The 14,103-nt window shown below is 35.4% G+C and overlaps 1 protein-coding gene across 1 annotated transcript in view; it reads right to left on the bottom strand.

Moving 5' to 3' along the window:
* LOC129742059 (uncharacterized) overlaps positions 1–14,103 on the bottom strand; it is a 75,823-nt gene that overhangs the window by 50,963 nt on the left and 10,757 nt on the right. The gene's annotated exons all lie outside the window — the stretch shown is intronic.

The raw sequence follows: 14,103 nt of genomic DNA, 5'->3' as shown, positions 1-14,103 counted from the left end.
AGATTCTTATTCAGAATTCAGATTCCGAAGATTCACAGTTCAGAATTCTGATTAAAAGATGAATAAATTTCTAGCTTCCATGAAAATTAATAAATATATTATTTATGTATCGATTCTAGTGAAGGGCGAACTCGCCAACATTGCGTTTTCGAGAGAATCGTGTTTAAAGTTTGCCAGCTCCATGAGCTTCCAGCAAAATATTATTTCGTTTTTCTTTATATCTCGAACACATATTACTCGTCTGACAAATGAGTACATTAAAAATGTTAGTCTTTTTAAGTTTTATTTCACTCAGCTGCTACCTAAATTTGGTTACAATTGACGCATATCGTAAATCGGGGTCACTTGATCACTGGAGTAACTTTGATGAACATGAAATTTTTCCACATAATCATCAATTTTTTTCCTGTCAAGGAGAATGTGGCATGTTTCATATTTTTAAAACCAGTACTGGACTCCTATGAACGTAAATCATGGTTGCAGAAATTTATTTGACAACTTTAAAATTGATTTAAAAATCGATTTCGTCGCTGTTCAGGAATTGATGCTTTTCACCTTCATCATTGTTTACAAACTCTAATTTATCAAATTTACCTTGCTTTTTAACGTTTTTTTTAAAAACATTTATAATCGAAAAAAAAACAATGATACTGCATGGCAAAATTATGATAATTGCTAAATAGTTTTAGTTTCAAAATACAAATGAAATTTTACCTTCACAAATTCCCCTTGGCCCTGCCACTATTTCTATTTTCATTTTTTCTTCAAAGTTAATCATTTGATAGGATTCCTATCCATTTGTCCAATAAAGGCTTACTCTTGGAAAATGTCCTTACTTTTTAAATATCAAAACAATAATCAATCAATGATCATAAAAATGGCACTAAAACTATACATATACAAAGAAAAAAAGTTGTTCTTTCACATTTAACATCCCGTTTGCTTCTGAATGCTTTTTGGAATCATCAGGAGAGCTGTTTCTTTGCTAGCCTTGGAAAAAATTGATATTTTAAGATTTAAAAATTACATCTTTACTAACAGAGAACAATTTCAAATTCAAACCAAATTTTCCCTACCTGATACTGAATTAATAGGCTTTCAAACGTAGAAAACAGTTTTCAAAAATTCAAACTATAAACTAAGTTATTGATGATAATGTGGAAAAAATTATTGATGGTCAAAGTTACTCCGGTGATCAAAGTTACCCCGTTTACGGTATTTAAAAATAGGAACATTTTCCAAGAGTAAGCCAGTCTGGACAAAAGGCTAGAAACCCTATCAAATGGAAGAGTTTGAAGGAAAGAATTAAAGGGGAATAATGCGAGGGCCTAAGGAATTGAATGAAGGCAAAATTTCATTTATTTTTTAAGTTAAAATTTTATTAGTAATGTTAAAAAATTAGCCCCTTACTTTATGCAGCATCATTGTCCATCTTTCTATTTCTTTTGTTGTTCGGCCTTAACACGTTAAGGACTGCGATGTTGTTTTTTTTCTGGACCGCAAAGAAATCTAAACCAAGAAACACCGAAATTCAGAATTCTATATTTCAGAATTCACTAGACCTAAAGTTACAAATTTAGTATCTTTGAGCCACCGAACGTGTTTTGTTCAATTTTGTAGAGTTTCATGATTAATTTTGTTGAGAAATCATTTCACTCGGGAACTATCGGTTAGATGCAAGTCGAGTGAATTGCACACTATATCAATTTGACATTCTACAAACAATAACATAGCCACGTGTGGAGACTTCATCTGTCAGTTGTCATCTGTCAAACGGACAACTTGCATAGAAGATTGCACGGGATTGGATACATTGTTTGATACAATATTGAACGGAATCTAGAGGACTACTGGATCAAATGTTCATGGTTATTCAAATAAGAAATAAGCATGTGTAATATAGTGCATGAAATAAGCTTAAACATCACTAATGTAACTCGATTAGTTTTAACGGAATAGACGATTGATGTTTCAAATAAAGTCACCTTAAACCTTAAACAAGAGTTTGATATCGCGTTTTTATTTCGATCGACTCTGAAAGCTCTACAGGTTATGGGCCCAGTGGATAACTGGGATATAATAACCTATACACCTTAACAGGTTATGGGCCCAGTGGATAATTGGGATGTCATAACCTATCCTTCTATAAATTTTATGTCATTTGAGTTATCACAGAGAACGGGGCCCTAACAAAAATCAGTCGAATCCGTGTGCTAGAATTCAAATGGTTGGTCATTTTAAAACCGTTAAAATTTGCCTAAAATCAGCACCATCAAGTGGCTCTTAGCTAAGTAACTCAGCGATTTTAATTGTCAAACGTTGAGAACACTCAGAACATAAACAACCCAAAATTTACTTCCAGATCCCATAAAACAGAGTTTAGCTAGTTTTCTTATTTTTGGGGTGTAGAAAAAGCAGCTAAATAAAACTGGCAACTTCATTAATATGCTCGTAAAACGAAATCTTTTTCTATTGGCAATGTTTTCTCGTTTAGTACCTACTTGTTTTGCATTGAGCCACTGACTTTGTTTGGGAAAAGTAAAAAAAAGTTTTTTCAGAAGAAAAAGGTAAGACAAAATTTTATTATGAGTATGCATACCATTGTTTAATATGAATTATAATTTCAAAATGTTAACATTTGTCGGACGCAAAAAAATGAGCTCAATTTTTCAATTAAGTGCAAAATTTTTCGCCAATTTTAGTCATTACGAAGCATTTGAAAACTAATCAATTGAAAACTTGTCACCTATTGTCGTTTGTACACCTGAACTGAGGGTCATTCCTGCTTCCTGGACAGGACTTCAGTTCTTCCGGAAATATTCTAAATGCTGCAAATATCGAATATGAGTCTTTCATCAGACCAAAGTTATTGCATCGAAATTTTCCGGACAGTTAATGAGAATTTAAGGAAATTGGACATCTCCGAAGGATTCCAATGTTCTATGAACGTATTGAGTGTTTTGGTTCTAGAGTTTATTTAATAAAAGCGTACCTACATAATATTATTCAATCTATGAGATTTTTTAGGGGATTAAAACCAACTCGACATCAAAATTTTACAATTTCATATCCTCCCCTATTGATATTTTTATTACAGAAACAACACAACACTACATTTTTTTTTACCAATGCTACCGAGATACAATTCTTGGGTAATAAATAATCAATATCATTACCATTTGTTGAATTTCTATTATAAAAATTATACTATTACTATCAAAATAATAATAATTATATGGGAGAGTAAGGAATCATAAGCCACTTTTTTTCGTTGTTCCATAACTTCTTTATTATAAACGATAAAATGAAAATAAAAAATGGTATGGTTTTCTACATTTTCAAGGTATCACAAGGTATTTTTTTTTAAGTTTTATTAAGTTATTTTCCCCAAATTCTGACTGTTTGAAAAAAAAAGCAATATTTTTTGGATTTTGAAAAAATGGTGGGAAATCGTGGGCCACCAAATCCAAATTGACCAAATAACATGCAAAGTTTATGAGTTGACCCAAAACTATGATTTCCTAATTCATTTCGTTATTTTAAAGCAATTTCAGATGATGAAATAAAAAAGAGAGCTGTGTATGATCACTTAGATTCAAAAACCTGGCTCGCGAACGTTTTGGCAAAATTTCTTATATAGGATGGACAAAATATTTTTCATAACTATTCATTTGGCATAAGAAAACTTTACAGGTAGGAAAAACGTATTTTAAGTTCTGAATGTATATAAAAACATAAAAATATAGGTGATTCAAGGTGTGTGGCCCACGATTCCCCACAAGCTATGATTTGCAAATTGGTTGCGTTTGTGTGACTTATTGATGTTTCATCAAAAATTCCTTTTCTACGTGAAAGATCATGACAAAACTAAGATCATAAGCGTATGAGCATATTTTTGTTATGCACTTTAGGTTTCCCATCGATGAAATTATCGGGTGTTTTTTTAATTATGTACAGTACCGTTCATAATTGTATAGAAATTGGAAGCACGCGCACTGTCACAAAAATTGTACCTCCAGTAACTTTTGATACCATCGATCGATCTTTTCAAAAACTTCAGACATGATAGCTATACATTTTCACAATCACTCTGCAAAATTTGAACAAAATATGTAGCGCAGTTTCTGAGATATTGCAGTTTGAATGAGAAAAGTCCAAAAAGTCCGATTTTCGTAGAATTCATGTATCTCAGGCCACACAAACTCCAGAAAGCTCAAATTTTGTAAAATGATTGTGTGATAGTTGATCTATCTTTTGCAGAAAATTTGATCAAAAAATATCATCAGAGTAAAATGTTATGGAAGTTCAAATTTTAAGAAACAGTGCGCGTGCTTCCAATTTCTATACAATTATGAACGGTACTGTAAGTAAATTTTTCTAACTTTTTTTTAGCTTGATAAATAAAAGAAGTATATGATGCGTATTTCAGTCAACAACATATAGGAATATATGCTCACGCAAAGCGACGACGATGAAAGTTGGTTTGAGATATTAAAAGTGGCCCACGTTTCCCCACTCTCCCCTATTATTCTCATACTCATGATTCAACCTCACAAAAATGGAATAGGCCAAATCGTCAGATGAAACAAGTCTCTATAATTCAGTTGACATCATTGAGTTGAACTTGCTGCTAGATTCTATGGCAGAAAATGCTTATCGTGCCCCGATTAATGGTGCTTTTACTGCCTCAGTGGCTGATTTCCAGCTTTTAGCAAAGAAATTTATGATGCATTTTTAAACGTTTTTATCTACTTTTTCAAGTTTAAGCCATTTAGGAAATAGACTTTTCAAGTGTCTGAACACGAAACAATGAACTAACTCACAAATTATAGCTGTTTTCTTTGATTAAACTAGCGTCCTTCTTAAGGTGGCCATTATGCCCTTATCTCTCATACTCTTAGTTTTATAGAATTTATTGTTGGAATACGTTGAAATAAAACAATTGGTGCAGGAATTAAATTTTATTCCTAAGCTTGAATCGTCAAGTGACAGTTTTTCCGTCAAGCCTCAAGATAACACCTTACATTTCTCTAATAAATCTATTGTAGTTGACAGTCCCGAATGCATGAGCACCAAAATAGCCTTCAATAAAAACGGTACGCATAGCGATTAAATCAATTAATTTATCACCAAGTACTTGAGTTGAGATCGTACAAATTTACGCTTAAAAATGTCAATTATTTCGCATGCCGTTTCGGAGAGACAATCTTTCTACCCGAAACGAATTGATTTATTCCGCGGAAACGGAAAATATGCCAAATTGATTATCCCTCGATTGTTCTCGGGGAGAAAGTCTTAATTGGAAAATTAACGACCATATTTCCTAGTGCCATTCGGAGCCTCCAAGCCAAGGCAAGCCTATTCTTCTTCACAATTTAATGCAAGCCATTCGCCGTTGTCGGGTGAATAAAACTCGTCGATTAACAAACTGTTGAGCGAATTTCACCAGAACGTCGTCATCGTCGGTAATAAAAAACAAACGTCCTCTTTTCGCTGGAGCCACGGCCACGAGGAGTGGCAAAATTGTAACCGGAAGTGAGTTTCAAAAAATCTCTTTGGCGGCTGCGACGGAGATGAAATGTAATAAAACAAAAGTTTATGACGTTAATTTAACTGCTTTCTGATGTTATTTTCCTCCGGCTCGTTTTCCTTACTGGTGTCAAGGGTAGGTGTTGCATTTAAATTTTGTTACGGTAACTTTTAGGAAATTGTTCTTTATTCAAAAGCGCTCTATGTGACAGAAATAATCTCCGAGAAAAGTTGAATCTTTCTGGAACTGTTTCCTTGCTGCTAAGAAGTCTTAAGAATGTTGACTGTCATTTTTACTTAATTGTCTATCATAAGCTTGCCAGAATTTTTTTCAGCACGTATCCGGGCCCATCAAATCCGGAAAATTTTACATAAAAACCTGGTGAAATCCGGATATTTGATTTCAAAACTGACGAGCTCATATACGGAATTTTTTTGTCAAAGCCCAGAAATTACTCAACAAAAATCAAGAAAAAATTAAATTGAATAATTCCGGGCAAAATCAGTGCATTTTTCAATAAAACACGGAAAACCGGGCTGTGCCGGATTGTTCCCAGTTTTGTTGTTAAATATCTAGGAAAATCCGGATTAAATTAGGCAATTTGGCAACCCCAATTTATCAATATCTAAATCATGGGTGGCCAACATTTTCAACAGGCGGGCCAAATTTAAGAAAAGAGATTGGCTGGCGGGCCAAAAAAAAACAAATTATTTCAGAGTATAAAAAAAAACACTAATATCAGATTTTTTATAACGCTGTAAAAAACATTTGCCTTGATCACATTGAGTATAGAGTGATCTTAATAAACCATTTTTGTTACTTGCATATTCTTACAATTTAAGCTCCATTTCAAAAATAGTAGAAATATTGCGCAATATGAAAAGAATTACCCCTCCCAAATTATGTATAAACGTCAATTTTTTCAAGAGATGTAAAACCTCCTCAGTTTTTCGATCCCAGAAATGTCAAATCGCGTTACTACAATGGAGATTTAGTCAATTTTATGGTCTCCAAATATAAAACAATTACCGCCCATTTTCCAAAATTTTCAAGTTCACCGTTCTCCTTAGAAAAATTTGAAAAACAAATAAAAAAACGCCGAACGGAGTTTTTAAAAAAAAGTTACGTTCACGAGCTCTGACATTTAAAAGTTTTTTTTTCAAATAATATTGATTTTTCAAAGTACGGACCTCAATTCAATCCTACTCTTTTCAAATTTTACAGGAACTTGATTTTACGAGTGTATTGGGAAAGCCTTCTGCTAACAGGATGAATACGAATTTGATTGTTTTATAATAATTGCACTTTTTTTAAGTGAAAAATTCGTTCTTCTGAGCGATTTATCAGTACCAAATCGGGATAATACTCTTAAATATACCCTTTTCTGTTGAAGCTTAGCAAAAATAACAAATTGGAAAAATTTACAGAGCAAACTTTCGATATTTTACATAAATTACATAAGTTATTAAATTTTGATGGATGGACTCTGTTGATGAAATACAATTTGCTACGGTCTTACTATCTTCCTGAGGTTATTCAAACTCCTCAATATTAAAACAAGAGTCCGTTTGAATGCTCTTCATACCAAAACCTAACCGGAAAACATTGAAAATGAGTGATGGAATTTATAGGTAACTAGCTGATCCCATACGAACTCCGTTTCGCTTTCAACTTGGAAAATGTCATGAACAGTTTGTATGAAAGTCAATTGGACGATCACTTTGTCTGTCGTCAGCTACTAAATTTGAAATCAAGAATCAATTGACCGTGCCAAAAAAACCATGTGAATAAATTTCGACTAAATCAATGCATAACAACGCTATAATTGCCAAAAAGCTAATCCCCTTTCGGGAGCTCTTGTACAATCTTTGGTATCTGAAATTGATTACTCTTCCCTCAAAACTCCCGTGTGCAAATTTTTAAAGCAATCCATTGTACACTAACGTCAATATTGATGAAAACAGTGGACAATTAATTTATATGGACGACCCCTTTCGTCGATCCCTGGCAAAACATTTGAAATCTGAAATCGATTGCCCGTCCCTGAAAACTACCGTGTGCAAAGTTTCATCCCAATCCGATGTATAATAACGACGATATTGCAAAAATATTGAAAGGTTTATATGGACGACCCCTTTTGCCGGTCCTTTACACTGAATATTATACCTGAAATCCATTGCTCATCTCTCAAAACTATCGTGTACCAATTTTCGTCAGAATCCGATGTATAACAACGACAATATCGCATCAACAGTGAATAGTTAGTATGGACGACCCCTTTGGCCGCCCCCTGATTTAAGTTTGGATAAGTGAAATTAGTTGTTTGTCCCTAATAACTCCTATGTGCAAATTCTCATACCAATCAGATGATAACGTCAATATCACTAAGATACTGAAAATTTAATATGGACGACCCCTTTTGCCGGCCCCTTACACTGAATTTGATACCTCAAATCGATTGCACGTCACTCAAAACCAGGCTTGTAAGTGGTCACCATCGTTTGAATTTTTCCGGAGACAACCACCACACATCGTTCTTGACAATCGTGGAGAGCGCAATCGTTTGATCGGAGAGCAAAAAAATGTCAAATGAAATTTTGATCTTTGGTGTGGTTAGTCGTTTGACTATCATCCCTCTTGCGTAGATAATCGCGATAATCATTCCACATTGTTCGACCAACACATCCAAACATCACCCGGCGCTGCAGAGGCTGCAGAGTGGCGAATTTTTTTTTCAACAGGAGGAAGTGAATAGAAAAGATTGCATTTGCTTATTGAGTCTGTAAGTTCTGCTGCGTGAAAGAGATAGGCGATGTCGTAAACTGTCGGGAATTATGGTCGTTTGACCATCAAATTATCCCTCTCGTGTACCAAGACACGAAATTTCGTTCGACAATCACACAAAGAAGAATGAATGTCGTTTCGTTTGATGGTAGTCGACTGTTCGGCAAGTTTTCGGTCGCATTCGTTTGATGGCACGAACAATGAAACTGATAAAAGCAGGCTGTGCGACTGTCAGAGAAAATGTCGATGGTTTACAAGTCTGCTCAATACTATCGTGTACCAATTTTCATCTGAATACGATGTATAATAACGTCAATATCGCCAAAACAGCGAACAGTTAATATGGACGACCCCTTTGGCCCTTACACAAAATTTGACACCTGAAATCGATTGCTTGTATTTCAAAACACTCATGTGCAAATTTTCAACACGATCCGACGAAAAGTAACGTCCATATCGCGAAAACAATATTTCTCTTCTATGGACGAGGGTGCTTAATCGGTATAGCGCACGGCACCCTTCCAAATAAACGAATTTCAAATCAAAATCTTCTATGGACGACCCCCTTCAGAAGGGGTCATCCGATAATCTAAAAACATTTTTCATCCTTCCTGGTCCTATTGAGCATCCATGCCAAATTTCAGCTCTCTAGCTCTTAAGACGGCTGAGTCTATAGAGGACAAACAAACAAACAAACAAACAAACAAATAAACATACAGAAATTGCTTTTTATATATATAGATGTATAAAATACCGTACGATTTTGATAACTAAAAAATTGTGATAGTAATGGTTTTTTTTTCAGCGACGGTATCTTTTTTGTAAATGTATATGAGGCGCTCTGAGGGCGGAAAGGGAGGGGGGGAAAGGGGGGGGGGGGGGGGTGAAATAAGCACAGGTATAAGTACAAAAATTATCAATTTTGAGCAAATAGTGCCAAACGATGCTATATGCTCCAAATTAGAATCTGTTACTTTTTCAGATTTTTTTAATTATAGTCGCATAATTTTACGTTTGAAAGAAAATAGCGAGTGTCTGAAATATGTATGGAAAAAGGCCAAACACAACAATTTAAAAGCTTGTTTTCTCGATATAAGTTTTTGTACACTTTTACCTTTTAAACTTACATCAATTCAAAGATATTTCCATATCTTTGATTAGAATTAAGTTGGTGTGGATTCAGATATATCTATCCAAATGATTTATCCAGACCAAGAAAAACGTTAAATTTTCAAAACATGTTTTTTTCAAGAAGAGCTTCGCGGGCCACAAAAAGTTGAACGCGTGCCACATGTGGCCCACGGGTCATGATTTGGCCACCCATGATGTAAATGGTTAAACACAGAGAATCCGAGTCAAATATCGCAATAACAATTATAAAATAGCATTGTAGCGAAGTAATAACTATAAACTTCAACAAAGTTTACCTCTGAATTGGAGAGATTTGTGATTTATTTTACTAGTTAATTCTTCAACAAGCCATTCAAAGTTAACGAAGATCTGTGGTACAATCATAGATAAGGATCTACTTAAAAATGGCATTCTTGTTTTAATTGCATTAAAGAGCGCATAGCATAGCAACGCTGCGCTGTGCATTTGTTTTGTTGGTGGGATTCTTCCCTCGATTGGTCGAGGTATAATTAACACAGAGCACAGACGTACGAGGTCAACAAAGAAAGTTCAGAAAAGTGTGTAAAATTTCGAATGCTATCATCACATAAATATTTTAAAAACTGACTTGAAATAGTGCCATCTATTGTGCCGTTCTATAGTTACATGTTAAAACTTTAAAGTAACAAACCAAAAATTACGGTGATTAATCTCTCCATAAAGTTACAAGTTAACTTTTGAAGCGCTCCGTTTTCGAAAAGGCGTAATCATATATGAGCTCATAAATAATTAAATGGCTAAGTAAAATGGACGGCTTCAATTTATTGCCAAATAAATGCAATAAGAGTTACTATTAACTTGGCAAAATTCCACTTTCTTTACTTTTGTACTACTGTCAAAACAACTGACAACTTTAAATAAAACTTTCACGCTTCTCGAATAGTTATCGACAGAGGACGCGTCGCTTATATCCAGTTGAAAATGAACATTCTTGACGATCAGTCTCACCCAGCAGTACTGATTTTAGGCATCTCAAAGCAGATAACTTTCACCAATCACATTTGTATCCTATTATTCAAAATGAAGTACTTTTAGCAAGTTTGAAGGAAACAGCGAATAAGTTTTAAGATTATTTGTCACGTGAGCCTTCATTACGTCGTATGAAACGAAATGTATTTAAACAAACAGTTTTATTACAAAAGAATACAAAAACTGAAATAAACTAGTCGCAACTTCTTTCCATTTAGAATATTTGTAGCCTGAACAACATATTCTATATGTGAAATACAAATTTCAAAGTTGTTTTAATAACTTTTGCAGCAGTTTTCTGTGAATTCTTAAGATGTTTTATACGACTTAATGTGCTTCTAAACTTTAGTAACGTTTTTCTAGAAACATGCCAATTAGCTGCTACGAGCAGGGACCGAAAACAGCACGCATCACAGTAAGTGCAAAACAATTTGATGACACGACACATCCGTTGATCTACTTTTGTTGCGTGTCGGCTGCAACACAGCACACTACTGTCTGCGACACAAAAACCGGCACAGTTGTCGACACAGTGTTTTCGTGTGCCAGTCCCGAAACGATGTGATTATCATTGTTGCTCCTACCCGCAAGCTTATCTTCACTTCGTTGCCTACCTGCCAGCAGCCGAACTGGAAAGATTTTTTTTTTCCTTTTGCGTTCAAGGTTCTTCCTCAACAAAATGAGCTTCGTCATTGAAAATGCGGAGAGATGCTGCCCAGTCAAGCGCGACGAGTGAAAAAATAGCCTCGATCGTAACAATACTGTGTTGCGTGCTGAGCATAACTGTGTTATTCTCGACACGACACAACTGGAAACTGTGTCGTGTTGATATGATGCAACACAACATAATTGAAGTGCTGGGCCAAACCGAAATGTCGCACACAGAAATTTATGTGTCAGCACTCCAGGTTTTGTGTTGCACGATATGTTCTGTGTTGTTTTTGTGTTTTTTGTCGGTCTGTGCTAACGAGCTGTTCAAAACTGACTAAAAGTTTATTATTTTCTCTCATTTTCGGTCTGACAGTTCTCTTTAGTGTGTTTGGAGACATCTGGTGCCCTTGCCAAAAAAAAGGTTCAAAAAGGTCGTTGGAATTTTTACACAAGTTCCATGGGCTAGCCTGCACGTCTGATCTCTGTGGAATTGGTATGGTAAATAAGCATCCTCTTCTACAACTGGTTCAGGTTGAACAATTGGCTGAGCGGCGCAACTGACATGCTGATTTTAGAATGTAGTATTGCATTTGCTGCTCATTCTTCCGCTTGATTTTTTCACCTTTTTTTTTTATTTCCTTGAATATTTACCAACGTAGTGATAATTCATTCATTTGTCTCTGTCTCTGTCCCACTGCACTGGTACTGGTAAAATTTGCAAGCATGTCATAGAGAAAGCACCGATTTGCATTGAGATTCGGCAACCTTTTCTTTGGGTGTAGGTCTGATAATGGCATTGAAAGCATATAACTACACCCAAAAAAGAGGTGGCAGAATCTCAATGCCGATTGATGCTAGCTTTGTTCCTGCAATGAAATAAAACGCACTTCTTCTAAGATTACACGATTGGCTATGCCAGCATTGGCAGAGACTCGAGATCTCGAACAAAATCTTGTATTGTTTTTGTTTCTTATTCAAATGAACTTAAAAAGTAAAACAAATCAAAGCTTTCATTAAGGTTTGATAATGATTGGAAAGTGGAATAAGAGAGTGTTTTTTGGATGCCCTCATCATGTTTGTGAAATGCCTGTATCCTAAAATATCAGGTTAATCGAATCTAAACTCTTATTACCATATTGAGATAGAATTAGAGATCTCGAAACAGAATTGATAAAGTTTTTCTTATGGAAGAACTGCCTCCACCCTAAATTTGTTTTGTTTTATTCCATAAACCTATGAAAGACATAGATTTCTGCAAAATTTCAGCTTCGTCGTATTAAAGTTATCAGTTTCTATCATTTTCAATGAAATAACAACCCGCTTCTCCCCTACGCAGTGCTTATGCCTGGCAATACAATGTCATTCGGCATAAAGCTTCTTAAAGCCAATAGTGTGCAAATTCTGAGCCAAATATGTGCGAATATCTACATGCTGTCACTGGAGTAGATCTGTCATCTGTTAGTGTACTCTCGAAACGTATTTTTACCTTATCAAAGAGGCAAAATTGCGAATGCTGTCAGGGAAACTCCACAAATAATAGTTTGTGGAAAGCAGAGATTGAATAATGAAAATCCTTTCTTAGAGATATGATTGTAGTTTTAAACTACTAAAATAACACTTCTATTGAAAACAAGAGTTTGTTTTGCCATAATGCGTTTACCGATTTTTTCAAATATTACATTATTAATGCGAAAACAAATCATTATCCCCTTTTTTGGATAATTTGTGTCTGAATGTACTCCTCAAAAGCACTATTGATCCATGTCAGAGTTTGAATTTTATTCCTCGTTTTTTTTTTTTAATTTGAAAAGTTCTTTTGACCCATTCGTACTTTTGAACCATCGTAGTCTAAGGATTTTGGGAAAGTTCCGTATATTCTAGTGGTTGATGAAAATTGGGATCATTGGCTAACTCAATGGATTTGACATACTTAAAGGAACCTAAAAAGTCTTTATGGAAAAAATGGAGCAAGACAATTAATAACATGTCCTTAGGCGTTTCTGAAGGAAAAAGTAGTCTTAGGCCAATGCTATTCGATACCTGTTGGAACTGGAATCACTGCCAAAACACCGCGACAGCCGAGACACCTAACGACAACGACGAGGACCAGCGACTTTGACAGAGACCGTGAAAGTATGACATCGACGGAGGTCTGTCCATTACGATCTGTTCAATTTTGCAAGCTCATCAAGTAGACAGCGTAAAATAGATTTGGTGAAGTGAAATTAATTTATACTAACATTTCCATTTTATTTAGATTTGCTTTGCGATAAATGGTAACTATAGTTACATAGAAACCAAATACGTAATCATATGAAAGAATTCAGTGAATTACAATCAGGTACAATTTCATACTAGGATTCCTAACCTATCCATGTGCACTTATATACTTATACCACATTACAGAAGCCATCCTAAATTATCAAAGTTGTAGCGTAGGTTCGGAATAATTATACGCAAACACTGAATATTGTACGTAGAATCTAATACTCTTTATAAACAAACATTAATAAATATTTGCCTATGCAGTTGTAGCACTTGCTCACAAAATCAGCGTTTTGCCTACCCGCGCCTGCAACAAACTACAAAATATTCAACCGACACGATGCTCCGAACACCGCCAAATCCCACTCGTCAGGAATCACAGGAGCATTGGTGTGTGGCGTGCGATAAACCTAACTCCGCCAGCGATCTCGTCCAGTGCGATACCTGTAACGATTGGTGGCACCAAACGTGTGCCGGAGTCACAGGATCGGTCGAACACCGCCCATGGAACTGCAGAAAGTGCCTTCCAATAGTTCCAGCAGGCAGTATCCGTTCTCTCGGCTCAAGTGTACGAAGCAATCGCATCCAACTCCAGTTGCAGCAGCTTGAAGAGGAGCGCGCTCTGGAGCAACAGGCCCGCGAATTGAAACTGCAGGCTAAACTCGAATCCATTCTGGCTGAAAAAAAGTACAGTAAAAAAAAATTCGAGCTTCTTCAAGAAGAATGCGATGCTA

Source organism: Uranotaenia lowii, chromosome 2, assembly GCF_029784155.1.
Source record: "Uranotaenia lowii strain MFRU-FL chromosome 2, ASM2978415v1, whole genome shotgun sequence".
Classification (NCBI taxonomy): Eukaryota; Metazoa; Arthropoda; class Insecta; order Diptera; family Culicidae; genus Uranotaenia; species Uranotaenia lowii.
Note: the sequence above shows the minus strand (reverse complement) of the source record. Positions and strands in the feature narration are given on the sequence as shown.